The sequence below is a fragment of the Oxyura jamaicensis genome, chromosome 1 (genome assembly GCF_011077185.1).
Source record: "Oxyura jamaicensis isolate SHBP4307 breed ruddy duck chromosome 1, BPBGC_Ojam_1.0, whole genome shotgun sequence".
Taxonomy (NCBI): domain Eukaryota; kingdom Metazoa; phylum Chordata; class Aves; order Anseriformes; family Anatidae; genus Oxyura; species Oxyura jamaicensis.
In genome coordinates this window covers 14,050,079-14,062,902 of record NC_048893.1, presented here as the reverse complement: position 1 = coordinate 14,062,902, position 12,824 = coordinate 14,050,079, and the positions used below count along the sequence as shown (strand labels likewise).

Below are 12,824 nucleotides of genomic sequence, written 5' to 3'. Positions count from 1 at the left end.
AAGAAGCTCCCCATGAAATGGCACAGGTACTGCTGCCCACACCTGGCCTCTTCTGCTGCACCCTGACACCAAGGTCAAGAGCCACCAAGCTCTGCTTTGTAGCAGCCAGCGTTACAGAGCCTGTGTATTGTATCCTGCCTTGGGAGACCTTGAGGAAGCAGCGTGAAAACTGTGTTTATAAAAGGATGTGAGATATAAACTAACACTCCCTTTCTGATATCTGAGGATTTATCTTGCAGTAAAATTCCTCCTTGGAAAGTGGCAGAAATTCGACCCCAGTGTTAATTAGGGATCCCATAAGCCCCATTTATCTGAATTTACATACAGAAGAGAAGGTAGTATGATAAAAGAGAAATTTAACTATTCATCCCTCTCTGCAACTATAAACATATTTTTTGCTGTGTTTATGCTTGCCTGTCTACAAAAGCCCTGTGATGCAGAAAAGGGACGCTTGGTCCCCGGAGCACAGCTCTGACAGGGCTGAGCACTTGGGCCGATGCAGTGGGTGTAGCAAACCCAGGGATGGGGACTGCAGAGGAGGGCAGGAGCTACGGTCATGACATGGAAGGCAAATCCAGGGCAGGATTTTGAGTGGGAAGAGCTGTGGTCAGAGACAGGAGTCAGGAAGGAGGGTGTACAAATTTTCTGAAAGAAACACTGCCCGAGCAGCAAGGATGAGTAAATGGGATAATTACCAGGAATTTACAGAGGCATTAGTGCAATCATGGGATGGACTTTACTTGAGCAGGGAGAGGGCAGTGGAGGAGCCAGAAGTAAGCTCCAGGTTAAGAGCTGTAATGATGGAGAATTTGCTGTTTTCATAGCCATGGAGAAGAATATGAATTTAGTTTTGAGGTATCAGGAGACCTTGCAGGAGAAGAAAACAAGAGAAAGATGGGAGTCTGGCAAGTCATTCACAGTTATTGGTGCAGATGTGATTATAACTGGGGAAAAACGTATAGATAAACAGGTATAAAAGAAAAGCGGGATAGCATCTCCATCGAGTATAACCCTGAATGAAACGAAAAGGGATAACAGGAAGAAAATGTCAATATGCATAGGATACACCTGGTTGTTCAAGGCAAGGGAGAGGTAGAGAAAAATGGAAAAGCAACTCTTGTTCTTGTGAAAGAGGTGGAGGGGCCACTTCAATGCACCAGGGAGCAAGAAGCTGGTAAGAGGAAGAAAAGGAAATAAAAATACTGGGAGCAGAAGCCTTGAGGGTTTGAGAAGGCTGGAGATATGGGGAGGAGGGAGAGCAAGCAGTGAGCAGAGAGGAGGTGGAGCTGGGCAGGCAGCTAAAATGCCCTGGGCTCCGAGGGACAAGGAAAGCAACCCAGGGAAAGACTGGCTGGTGAGAGGCTGAGAGGGTGGGCTAGGGGGAGCGTGGACACATGAGCTCTAGAATAACAGCTGGGTCAGGGGATTGTACTGGAAAACGAGTAGCAGGGAAAGTTTGGTAATTCATCCTCACACAAAGCCTTTTTACTTCATATCTGAACATGCCTGTTTCTGTCAGCTTGATTAAATCAACCGGTTGATTTTATTATCCAGGTGATGGGTGGGTGCTGATACATAGCCCCCGGGAGCACACAGAACCTATAGGAAGAACTGATTTATGGGTCAGTGGCCAAAATTAATAAAGTAAAACAAAACAAAACAAAACAGAAAGAAAAAGCATGGTGGTCCCAAACAAAAATTATGTTCCCCCTCATTTTTTTTGGTTGTTTTTTCTTGTGATGAAAGAACAAGATCAGAAACAAAATTCTCTGCATCCAATGAGAAGCAAAATATCTGATTTCAGGTCTTTGCAAGGAACACTGGAAGAACAGAGCAGAGAATTTTCCCTCTCGTTGATGCTGCAGGAGCCAGAGCAGTGCTGTGCCCCACAGCAGTGAGGGGAAGAACAGACTACATGCAGAGAGGCCACATTTCACTCCTGGCAGTGGGAATTTGACCCTGCTGCTCCCTAGTGACTCCCTAAGCCCTGGGCTGGCAGTCCTCTGCCCACCACATTTTGTACAAGGCACGAAGTCCCACCAACAGGGACTGGTGAGTGTCACCTGCCCGCGCTGCTCTCCTCTCTGGGAAGGTAGGCAGATTCACATCTACTTGGTGCTCAGTTCAGGCCATGGTTTTTAATGAAATTCCTCCATCTGTCACAAGTGTATGCTGAGGGGTGATGTTAGGGGCAGCTCTGCCAACCTGCTGGCAGCCAAAGCTGGTCCACGAATGAGTTAATGGGGCAGGAAACAAGTGAGGAAAAGAGTGACTCCATGGCCTGAGCTTGGTATGACATGTGAAGACCAGGGGAACTAGTTAAATTTGATTTAGATGGGCTCAGTTTTTGAAGGTGACATAATGATTTGGGATGACCTAACACGTGGTCATCCCAAGATGTCCCTGTCCATGGCAGGGCTATTGAAACTAGACTGTTTTTAAAGGTTCCTTCCAACCAAAACAATTCTGAGGCTATGACTATACATTCAGCCACCCTGGACGAGGATCAGGACTCCCTCACAGCTTTCATGCCAAGCCCGATGAGCACGAGGTGGCTGAAGCAGCACAGTTAGCAATTTATGGACAAGAAGCAGCAGCCACTGGTGGCAGGTGTGTTTCCAGAGGCTCGGTGTCTCCCTCTGAGCAACAACGACTAGCAAGGACCACAGGCTCATTTGCTGAGCTCGTTGTGCTTTGGGGCAGCGAATATACCTTGTGGTCTAAATGTGGTGCTCAGGAAAGAAGAAATTAAAGGAGATCTTGCTCTGTGCCCTGCCTTCCTCACTGCTCTGAAGCTGTATGGCTGATGGGGGTCGGTCTGCTCCCAGCTGCAAAGGGGTGCCTGGTCCCACTCCCCAAAAAGAGCTCCCCAGTTGCCAACCCTGTGTCCATGGCTGAGGCAGAGGAGGTAAAGCTCGCAGCCAGTTGCTCCATTTGGAGGTACAAAAGCCCCAGCTCTCTGGCTCCCACCACCACCCTGGCTCAGCCGAGCTCCCTGCACCTCTCCCAGCCCTGCAGCGGGACTCGGCCGGTGCTCACCGCGAGCTCAGCATGCTCGCGCCGCTGAAGCGAGGTCTGTTTAATACTTGTCTGTGCTCGATGTGTAAATATTATGAGGAATATGTAAAAGAATCTCCTGAAAGCCACTTTATGCTGATGTTACCATGAATAGATTATTGTCCATTTATGGCCGAGGGACAGGCTTTGTAATTTACAGTGCATTTTATAATCTCTCCGATTTCTCTGGCACTGGCAGTAGCCAGCAAATATCTATTCATAACAAAGAGGACAGCGTTAGGATCACTGTGTAACAGGAGAAAGAAGGACGGTGGAAGGGTGATTTATGATTGCTCAAACCAAACAGTTTTATCTGCTCACTCAAAGGCAGACTGCCTTCCTAAGAAAAAGTTATTGCTGTGTAAACAGGTGATAAATAATCATTTATAATGAGACAATTTAAACAGGTGATATGAATTATTTCATTAAAAAGTACAAATAACTCTTACCCATGCTTTGGCAGCAACCTCATTAATGGTAAGGGTCCCATTTAATTAACCCTTGGTTATGCTGCTTTGGACTTTCCTTTACCCGTTCTGCACGCAGCGTGACCTCCTCCCACCTGCTTTATCTTGGAGTGTTTTTTGTACAACTGAAACTCTAAAATGCTGCCAGCATTTAAAAGACTTGCAGCAGAAGAGAGCCCAGAGGTTTTCTGTTAACCTTAAAAGCAGTGGGGAATGTGGTCTAAACCCAGACATCCAAAGCGGCGTGAGATCCAAGAGAAGCTCCTGGCTCCACCTCTGCTCATCAACTTTCCTGGTAGCTGCAGGCTGTTAACTCTGTGTGAAGGGACAAACACGAACACAGAGCCATAAACCGGGGCTGCCTCGTCTCTGGGAGTATTTCAGCACTCTCAGAGGAGCATCAGAGATGGCTTTGTTGAGGACTTGGAGGGCTGAGGACATGGGTGGACAGGTGGGATGGAGCTGAAGCAGCAGAAGGCCCCGGGCTCTGATAGATCTCATCTGTTCGGGGTGTTGTGGAAGCAGCAGCCCTTTGGTTTGATTCTTTATATTTACTGAAGTCCCATTTTACGAACACCCCTGGCTGGAGAAAGCGTATACAACTAAAAATAACTTGAAATGAATTTAAGCCAGAATCAGCCCACCTGGAGGTCGCAAACACAGTTATCTCCTGTTCCTTCCTTCCTTCCTCGCCTCCTGCCTGTCTCCGGCTCAGTTTAACCAGAGCACAGGTGTCTTCCTGTGCACCAGTGCTGGAAGGATGAAGCGACTGCTCTCCTCTTAAACCAGAGCGGTTTGATCACTGGTGCTGATTTACTGGTGAATCAGAGCAGAGAGATGCTCATGTGCTGCCAATGCTTCCCTTCTGAGCCTCAGCAATCGCCCAAATGCCAGAGGGCGCCGGTGCGATGGGACCCACGGGATGGCTGTCCCACCTGAGCTGCAGAGGTCACCTCATGGTGACTGTGAACAGACCTGGTGGAGGAGGAGGCAGCACCATGCTGGCCAAGGCCAAATATAACCATGAGCAGTGTCAGCACAGCTTGCAAGGCAACAGAAAGTCCCATCCTGGGGTCTCTGCCTTCCCTTTACTCCTTTCAACTGCTCTTCAGCTCTCTGTGGTGATCAGCTCCCATCACAGTTGAAGGGGGATAAGCAGATGTAGACACTTCACTGTTTTTATCTAGCTACACTTTTTTTTTTTTTTTTTTTGTGTGTGTGTGTGTGTGTGTCTGTGTGTGTGTAAAACACACCTGCCTCATGTTCCTTTGAAAGAACATTTTCAAAGGCAGCAATTTCTTAGCACAGCAAAGCTGATCCAAACCTAGATGGAAGGAGAGATGAGGCAGAGCTGCTCAGCCAGTTCTGCCTCTGGACGCAGAGAATCCAGTCACCAGCTGTGGATGTTTTCGGGAGATGGGACTGGGTTCAAGGAGCTGTCTCTCACATTTTTCAGCAACTCCTACGTGGACCTGAGCATGTCACCTAAACTATTACCCTCTGCATTTGCATATGTGAAATGAGGGTTCAGATGCTCACTTTTCTGAATAGCCTCTGGATCTACAGAAAAAGGCACCACATAGATGATGTCTGAATACAAAATCAGGACCAAAAGTAGCCTGCAGGACAACTCTCCATCCATCTTCGAGGTGTCCATTTTAGCAGTCCTCCAAGGACATGCTACTGCCCTTGTGCACGAGCTGCTGCCTTTACCTGTGAGATGTGGGGGACATGTAGAGGGGGATCCCAAACACGGGCCACCCCCCACTGCTATGGAGGATGTCTTACTTGCTATTTGGATTGACAATGGAGCTGCACAGTGTTAGCCCAGTGCTTCACCACAGGTTTTATTTTTATCTATGCATGTGAAACAAGTTCACACGCTGAATGATAATTTGAAATGTCAGGTTGAACTCTAAATGAAAGACACCAAATACGTCGGCAAGAAAGCAAAATCCATGGCTGCTGTCATGCTGTTTGCTTCCCATCGATAAGCTTTGAGAAAAGGCAGCGGTGGTGTGTTGGTGGCAGCCCCAGCTGGTGGTGCTGGGAGTGGGGTGGGAGCAAGCCTGTGCTGCTGTCCCTCTCTGTGTCCCCTCCAAATCATCTACTGTTAACCTTCCTGGCACCTCATTGCTCAGCCTGCCCCTCGGGACAGTAGCACTGCACCTACATGGGTGGCAGAGGTGGCTTCTTCCCCTGCTCATCCAGCCCGTCCAGCAATGGGCATCTCGCTGATGGATGTAGGCCTGACCCTAGGGTACTGCCAGCACATTCCCCTTCCCTGGGCAAATGCACTCACCCCCTCAGGCACTGAGGGCAGCAGGGCTGGAGTGGCCAAAAGAGGGGAAAAAAGACAGAGAGACAAAAGGAAATGGAGCAGAGAGCAGGAGTGTGGCGGGGAAGGGTGCACCAAGTGCCCATTGCTCCCAGTGCCCCTGTCCTGCTGTGAGCATCCCCTTTCCAAACTGCATTCCCAGAGTTATCCCCTTCCCTTCTCCCTCCTGGATCCTGTGTGCAATTTGACTCCTCAGGGCATGGGGACTCAGCCAGGTCAGGACCCCATGGTCTGCAGGAGAGGATGATGAGTTGGGGGATCAGGTCCAATGACAGCCCTGCCCTGGCAGCAGCTCCCTGCCTCCCTGGGGCCACCACAGCCCCCTGTACTCTCTGGGAAGGGAAACCATCATCCTTATCTGTGGCACAGAGATAAAGAGGAGAGGTTACAGTGGGCTGAATTTAGGAGGCATACAATAAAACTGGAGGATGTCATTACTTACAGTTCTTCATATGATTTCCCAGCCATGTTCATGCCCATCACATTTCTTTAAACAAGTATCTGGCCCTCATATGAATCCAGATGAATTATGTCTGTGGTCTCTTTACTCCCCATGTTCATACTTCCATAAAATATGCAATTGATTTCATACAGCACAAGGTGCTCATTTTAAGTCCATCACTGCCTGCTATGTATAGAGACTCTTGCTTTATTATTTGTTCTCTTGCTTTTCTCCCGAGTGTGATTAGATTTGTCAAACACAGCAGCCACCAGCATCACTCTTAATGTGTCTTTTGGAAGTTTATATTGCTCTCAACTTGCTTTGATTTGATTCTTGATAGCTCAAGAATTCCTCATGACTATAGAAATTATTAGTATTTCTGTTAAGGGTTCATTAACAAACTGCATCAACTCCAGAGGAGGCCAGACACGGTGCAAGGTTCAAATATTTCATCCACACTAGTTCTTTCCCCACTTTTCCTTTATTCTTGTTTTTATAAACTGCTCCTCTTTTTGTTAATGCACATAATTTTCTTACTGAGCACAGACTGGAACAAAGGGTTTGATATTATTTAATGGGATTTTTTAACGGGGCTGAGGCTTTCAGCTGAGATCTGAACACTACCACAGTTAACATGGATGACTAGGGTAAATGATGAAGCCTGGATAGGCAAAGAATGCATGGAAAAGAAAGTGTTTTCAAATCTCCTGAGCTTGCAATTCATCCTAGAGGTAGTGGGAGCCAGCAGAAGCAACTGCAGGGCCATTAGTCACTGTCTGTGGGCACTCATGGAGGATGGTTGTGTTCTGGAGGACTAGAAAAAATATGCATGGGCATACACACAAACAAAATATATATTAAGATATCTTCATAAAGGGGAGAAAGAAGGTCTTAGATATTTACAGACCAGTCTGCCAAGATTCAGTTCTCAGAAAAATACCATAAAAAATAAGAAAACAAATAATAAATAAAGCTATAGCCAGCACATACCTGTCAAGAACATATAATGACAGACCTATTTAATCTATTTCTGAAAAACAGGATGAGACCTTGTGGATAGGAAAAAAGCAGTTGACTTCACATTTCTTGTAACAATTGTCCACAGATTAATTCAAACTCTGATGAACAGGCAACATATCTCATGGTTATAGTCCTTTTCAGCCTAATCATCATCAAGCGAGTGCATGCCCTGTCTCTGCCCTGTCAGGCTACATCTATACAAAATGTAGAGTTTGATCATTGCCCCTACACCCTCAGATCCCCTAGCACATCTAGATGGAGCTCTTTTTACAACCGAGGCCTTCTTTGATCTACCCTCAGTTCTTTGACTTGAATCTTAGATCTTAGACTTAGACCTTTCATTCACTCTCTCCCTTTTGGCACATTTCTCCTTGAAAAAGGAGAGACATTTTAATTTAATCATTGATATTCAGACCCCTGGATCTGCTGAGCCTGCAGTCTTCCCTGAGCCCTGTGCATATGGACACAGTCTGTTTTTTGAAGCTCACTTTGAAGTCCAGACTCAGTGACCACACCCAGAGCAGGAGGCTGTATGGGAACCCTCTGGGATGTCCATTTTAGACCTACAACCCATTTGCTGTAGGTAAACCTACAACACTGCCAAGAGTTTAGCCCTGGGATTCAAAACCAGTATGTAGCAGAAAACTCTGGAGCAGAAAGTCTGCAGAAATTTTTCCTTGTGAAACTTTTGTGTGTCTTAGAAGAGTTTGGCATTTCCAGCCCAGTCTGAATCAGCACCAAAGATGTCATCTCTTCTAGTGAACTAAACAGTGCCTGGGTACAGACTTGAGTGCTTGCCTGCAACCATCCCAGATGTTTAACTATTGGCATACTGCCTGGCATGATTCTGTGCCAGTTGGCTGTCCCCATACAATTCCCAGGCCCATTTTGGGAGAGAGCAATAAGCCTCTTCCTTATAGGCAGTATGTATGGGGATAAAGGATTGTGGCCAAATGGATGTGCACTCTGCCACACCATTTGTCCTTAAGGCAAAAGAACAAGTCCTGGGCCAGTTTAATTTACCTGTATATGCAAAGAGACTGTATAAAAACTGTGCAAGGACTTGCCCATTGGCCAAGAGGTAACTGGGTGAGAGGTCTTTGAGTCTAACTCTGGCACAGTACAACCCTGTTCCAGATTTCCTGGAAATCCAGAAGTGAAACTCATCATCAGTATTCCAGCCTTCAGTGATGTTTATGGAACCAAAAATTGGCTCAAACAACAAAGCTAAAGCTTAAGTACAAGTAATCCACAGCAACAATAAAATTGTTGGGGAATTGGGGAAGCAGGAAAAATAGGTCCCAATGGGGACAATGTTCCCTGTGCACCTTGCCAACATTAACTGAAATAGCTGCTTGGGTTCAGTGGGGTGGCATCCCTTTGTAGGGTCATCATGGAGCTCAAGCTCCTCAGAGCTCTTGGAGAACAGACAGAAAGCTAAAGACTGAGTCTATTCCTTGGAATTCATGGGGGCAAATCTAGATGTGACTCTGGTCAATACTCATCTTCCCTGAGCTATCGGGGCAGACCACAGCTCACCTGGAATCCAGTTCATGTATGGGTCTGCCTGTCTCTTGGGGGTCACGTGTTACTGGACTCTGCAAATAGTACTGCCCTATGCCAATTTCTCAGGAACACATCCCCTCCATATGACAGGGTCTGCTCTTCTGTAGCAGCAAATGAATTTGCCTGCCGTGCCAGTCTTCATCACATTTAACCCTGTCATGGTTTATCTTTCCTTCCATGTTGGAGTGGGAGCCCTCTCTTGGAAGACCAGTAGGTCCACAGCCTTTGGCAGCCCTAAGGAAAGGGTAGACTACATGTTTCAGGGATTTAGATCCCAGAGCAGCAAGGAAGGTCTCTTGATGCTGCCTTGCCTATAAGGCAGCATATTCTGCTGTACTGTGCAAAAAAAAATGTTCATTTATTTTGGGGTTGTACATGAAGCATCAGATTTTCCTCCCAGTCCCATAATAACCAGAGAACCAATACTCAGAAAGATAAAGGCAGCTGTAACTGTGGTCAGCACAATTTTGTGAATGCAGTTTTGATCCCAGGATATATAGATGTTGTTGGTGAGGGACCGTCTTCTCTAGAAAGAAGCAAAATATTTCACAGCAGGAAGATCTTGTTGTTGTTGTTATTATTATTATTATTATTTATTGATTCATGTGGCTCAGAAGACACATTTTTACCTGGTAGTTTGAATAGCTCTGATTTGCCTTGGTAGGAATTGATTATGCTCAGGTGAACTGTGTGAGCTGAAGGACACAAGGTTACCCGTTAGTTTCATCACTTCGAGCTCCTTTCAGGCCTTCACAGAGCCCTGTGTCCTTCAGAGCAGGGGTGTGCTGAGATATGTGTTCACTTGAAGAAACCTGACACAAACCTCCATGCTGTTTTGAATACCTGGGGCACTGCTTGTGGTCACCACGGAAGAGTTGACAAGTTGGCAATCTTCTTCAGGATATGTTGATCCATGTATATATTCACTTTCTTTTATCTTTTTCCTCTTCACAGCAGTCTAGTAAGTGTCTCCATGAGCTCAGACTGAAACAGTCTGTGGACTTATGAACTTACGGCCTTTATCTCGACTTGGATTGGAGTACCCCAGTACATACTGCTAATATTGATAATGGCTCAAGTGGCTATGAGACACATCCATCCAGAGATCGGATACACATGTATGGCATTCTTGAAGAAACACTGATGAGTCAGAGAACAGACCTACCAGTGACTTCATTTTGGCATCATTCCACGCAACAGTCTCATGAACAATCTAAGAAAATATAGGCTAGATAAGGACAAATCTTCTGGAAATATTTGCTCAAAGGATAATTATCAGTGGTCCGTAGTCAGACTTGAAGTGTTTTTTGAATAGATTCTCTACGGACCAGTTCCAGGCCACACAGAATTTAATATATCCATTAATGGTCTTGACACAGGAATAGACCATACTCTCACTGATGTTTGTGGATGATCAAATCTGGGGCAGGGAGAAATGTGAACCCTTTGAAAGGTAGGGTTAGAACTGAAAAAGTTCCCAACCAATTACAGCAAGAACCTAAAATAAATAGCCAATAAACCCATAAGGATAAGGGCAAAGTATGATGCATGGGTAGTAATAGGCAACTGCACAAATACAAATTGGGTAACTGCCTAAGCAGCAGCTCTGCAGAGATGGAGCTGGTGATTAAAGATGAATATGAGTCATAGGTTTTGTGCTGCTATGAAAGAAGGCAGATGCCTCATTCAGATATGTAAAGAGGAGTCATAAGTAAGATGCAGTCAGTATTTCTTCTTTGACTTTATTCATCCCTTCAAGACTTCGGTAGTTTTGTCCATTCTGGAGGACTGCACTTCACCAAGCCAACTGGACATTTCCCTGAAAAAGGCAGGGAAGAGATTTTTGTCTGGAGGAAAAAACAAAAACAAACAAAACAAAAACAAACAAACAAACAAAAAAGAGTGAGAGCAAGAGAAAGAGTTTGGATAGGTTCCTCTAAAGAAGATAAGACTGAAGGAAAAAAAAATGTATGGTAATACTCTTTGTATGGTTATGATAAAAGATTGCTACACAGAGTACAGAGTGGCAAGGCACATGGAAAGGCATTAGAACAAACTTAAGGAGAAGTGAGTTCTGACATAAATGGCCTAGAAGACCTCAGTATTTTAGGAACAGATTGTAAAATACCAGTGAGGACTCATTAGATATAATGAGTCCTGTTCTGAGGTTATGAGGTGAGACAAGATGGTGCCTCTGCTCCCCATCACTCCTGTCATAAATGATTCCACAATCCTGTGATTTTATTTATTTATTTTTTAAATTCAGTACCTGAATTTGATTCAATGAATTCCACATTCTGCCTGATTTGTTAACCTATTTACTTTTTCTCCAGTATTTTTTTTTCTAGTAGCATCCCTCTCTTCCCTCCCCTGCTCTCTGGTAGCCTTATCTCAGTGCCTTTGCTGTCCTCATTTGTCCAATAGACAACCTTTTATATCATTAGTTTTTCTCACAACAACACCCCACAAACAGCAATTTTCTTCAGCTACACATTCAAATGTGTTGACTCAATGTGTTTTTGCCCTCAGACCTTTAAGCATGCAAAGGTGAATCATTTTTTTTTTTTTTTTCTTCTTTGCATTCTTGGATGGGTGATGGGCTGTATCCTTCCAGTCCTTCCAATGACAAGCATTTTTCTCTTACACCCACAGGCTAAAATCTCTACATTAGAGATCTAAACAAAAGTGTGTTTTACAAGATCAGAAATGAATGGAAGGGTAATAATTAAAAAAGTCTATTAGAAAATTGAGATTTTTACAGATACTTAGGCCTGTTTTCACCCCAAGTTGGGCATATAAGCAAGAGACTTGAGTGGCAGCCGTAGATGGCTCCATGCACAGTGAACTGGGAGAGCGAAGCATTTCTCGTGGGTGATTCATCCTGATTAACACTGAATTGCCTGCTCAGGTTGCCAACAGCAGGACTCAGGGGAGGATCTGGCTTCTGGCCGGGGGCCGCAGTATCTGGCTGGGGGGCAGGAGGCACTCAGGTGGCACCAGAAGGCACTGTAGTGAGCAGCAACCATTGAACCTGCTTATGAAAAGGAAAAGGACAGTAAGTTGTTCAGAGGAGTGGGAACTTCACTTAGAAATGTTTTCCTGAGATGGTGGGAAGATATTTGTAGCCACTATTTTTTTTATTATTTTTTTTTTCAGTGCTACACATGGCTATAATGTGTTCCAGGAACCTCATTTCAAGAACTCTGATTTGGTTGATCTTAATATGCTTAATGTTTCTTTTTTGCAGGTTTTGGCCAGTTAACAAATTCATTTTGTGTGAGGAAAACAACTTGGTGAAGCTGTGTGCAAATTCTGCCTGTTTGGTGAGCTCGAAGTAGTAGAAAAAGAAAACCCTGCTAAGCTGTGCTGGGGAGTGGTGCTTTGACTCATTGCTGCTTCCTGTAGATCCATATCTCCTCTCCTCTGCTTGACCCTTAGCTGTAACTTCTACCTAAAGGTGATCCAGGTTGGTTGGAGAGCTCCTTCTTGCCTGCCTCAGAGGGCTGGATAATTTCAATTTTCCACTAGATACATAAGGGATCCAAACCACAAGTCCAAGTGATTCAGCTCTCAACTTTGTGTCATGCTGTCTGTTTGATCTTTGCAAGACAGTGTGGGTTTGTTCACCCAAGAAAAGGACTGCATGCCCTGTCTGAACTAGCAGAGCCCTCTGAACATCACCCAGGAGCAAAGAAATAATTTCCCAGCTCTCTGAGCTGTGTTTCTAGCACCTCGCTACTGACTCTTCCTTTTCTGTTGCATAAACCTTATGACCTTATGACACTCACAAGTCCTTCCTCAAGACCAGTGCTTCTTATCATCTCCCATCTGTCCCAGAACATGTCCACCACCCACTGTCCTGTTGTCATATCTTCCAGAAAACACTTTTGAGTGTCAGCCCATGGCCAGCACTACTGGGGGGGGGGGGGGGGGG

At 45.4% G+C, this 12,824-nt stretch overlaps 1 long non-coding RNA gene across 1 annotated transcript in view; it reads left to right on the top strand.

Annotated features, from left to right (window-relative positions):
- LOC118155705 overlaps positions 1-12,824 on the top strand; it is a 34,700-nt gene that overhangs the window by 17,172 nt on the left and 4,704 nt on the right. The window contains exon 2 of the long non-coding RNA XR_004745979.1: positions 1,805-2,092. This is a non-coding gene — a long non-coding RNA (uncharacterized LOC118155705). The remainder of the gene's footprint in view (positions 1-1,804; positions 2,093-12,824) is intronic.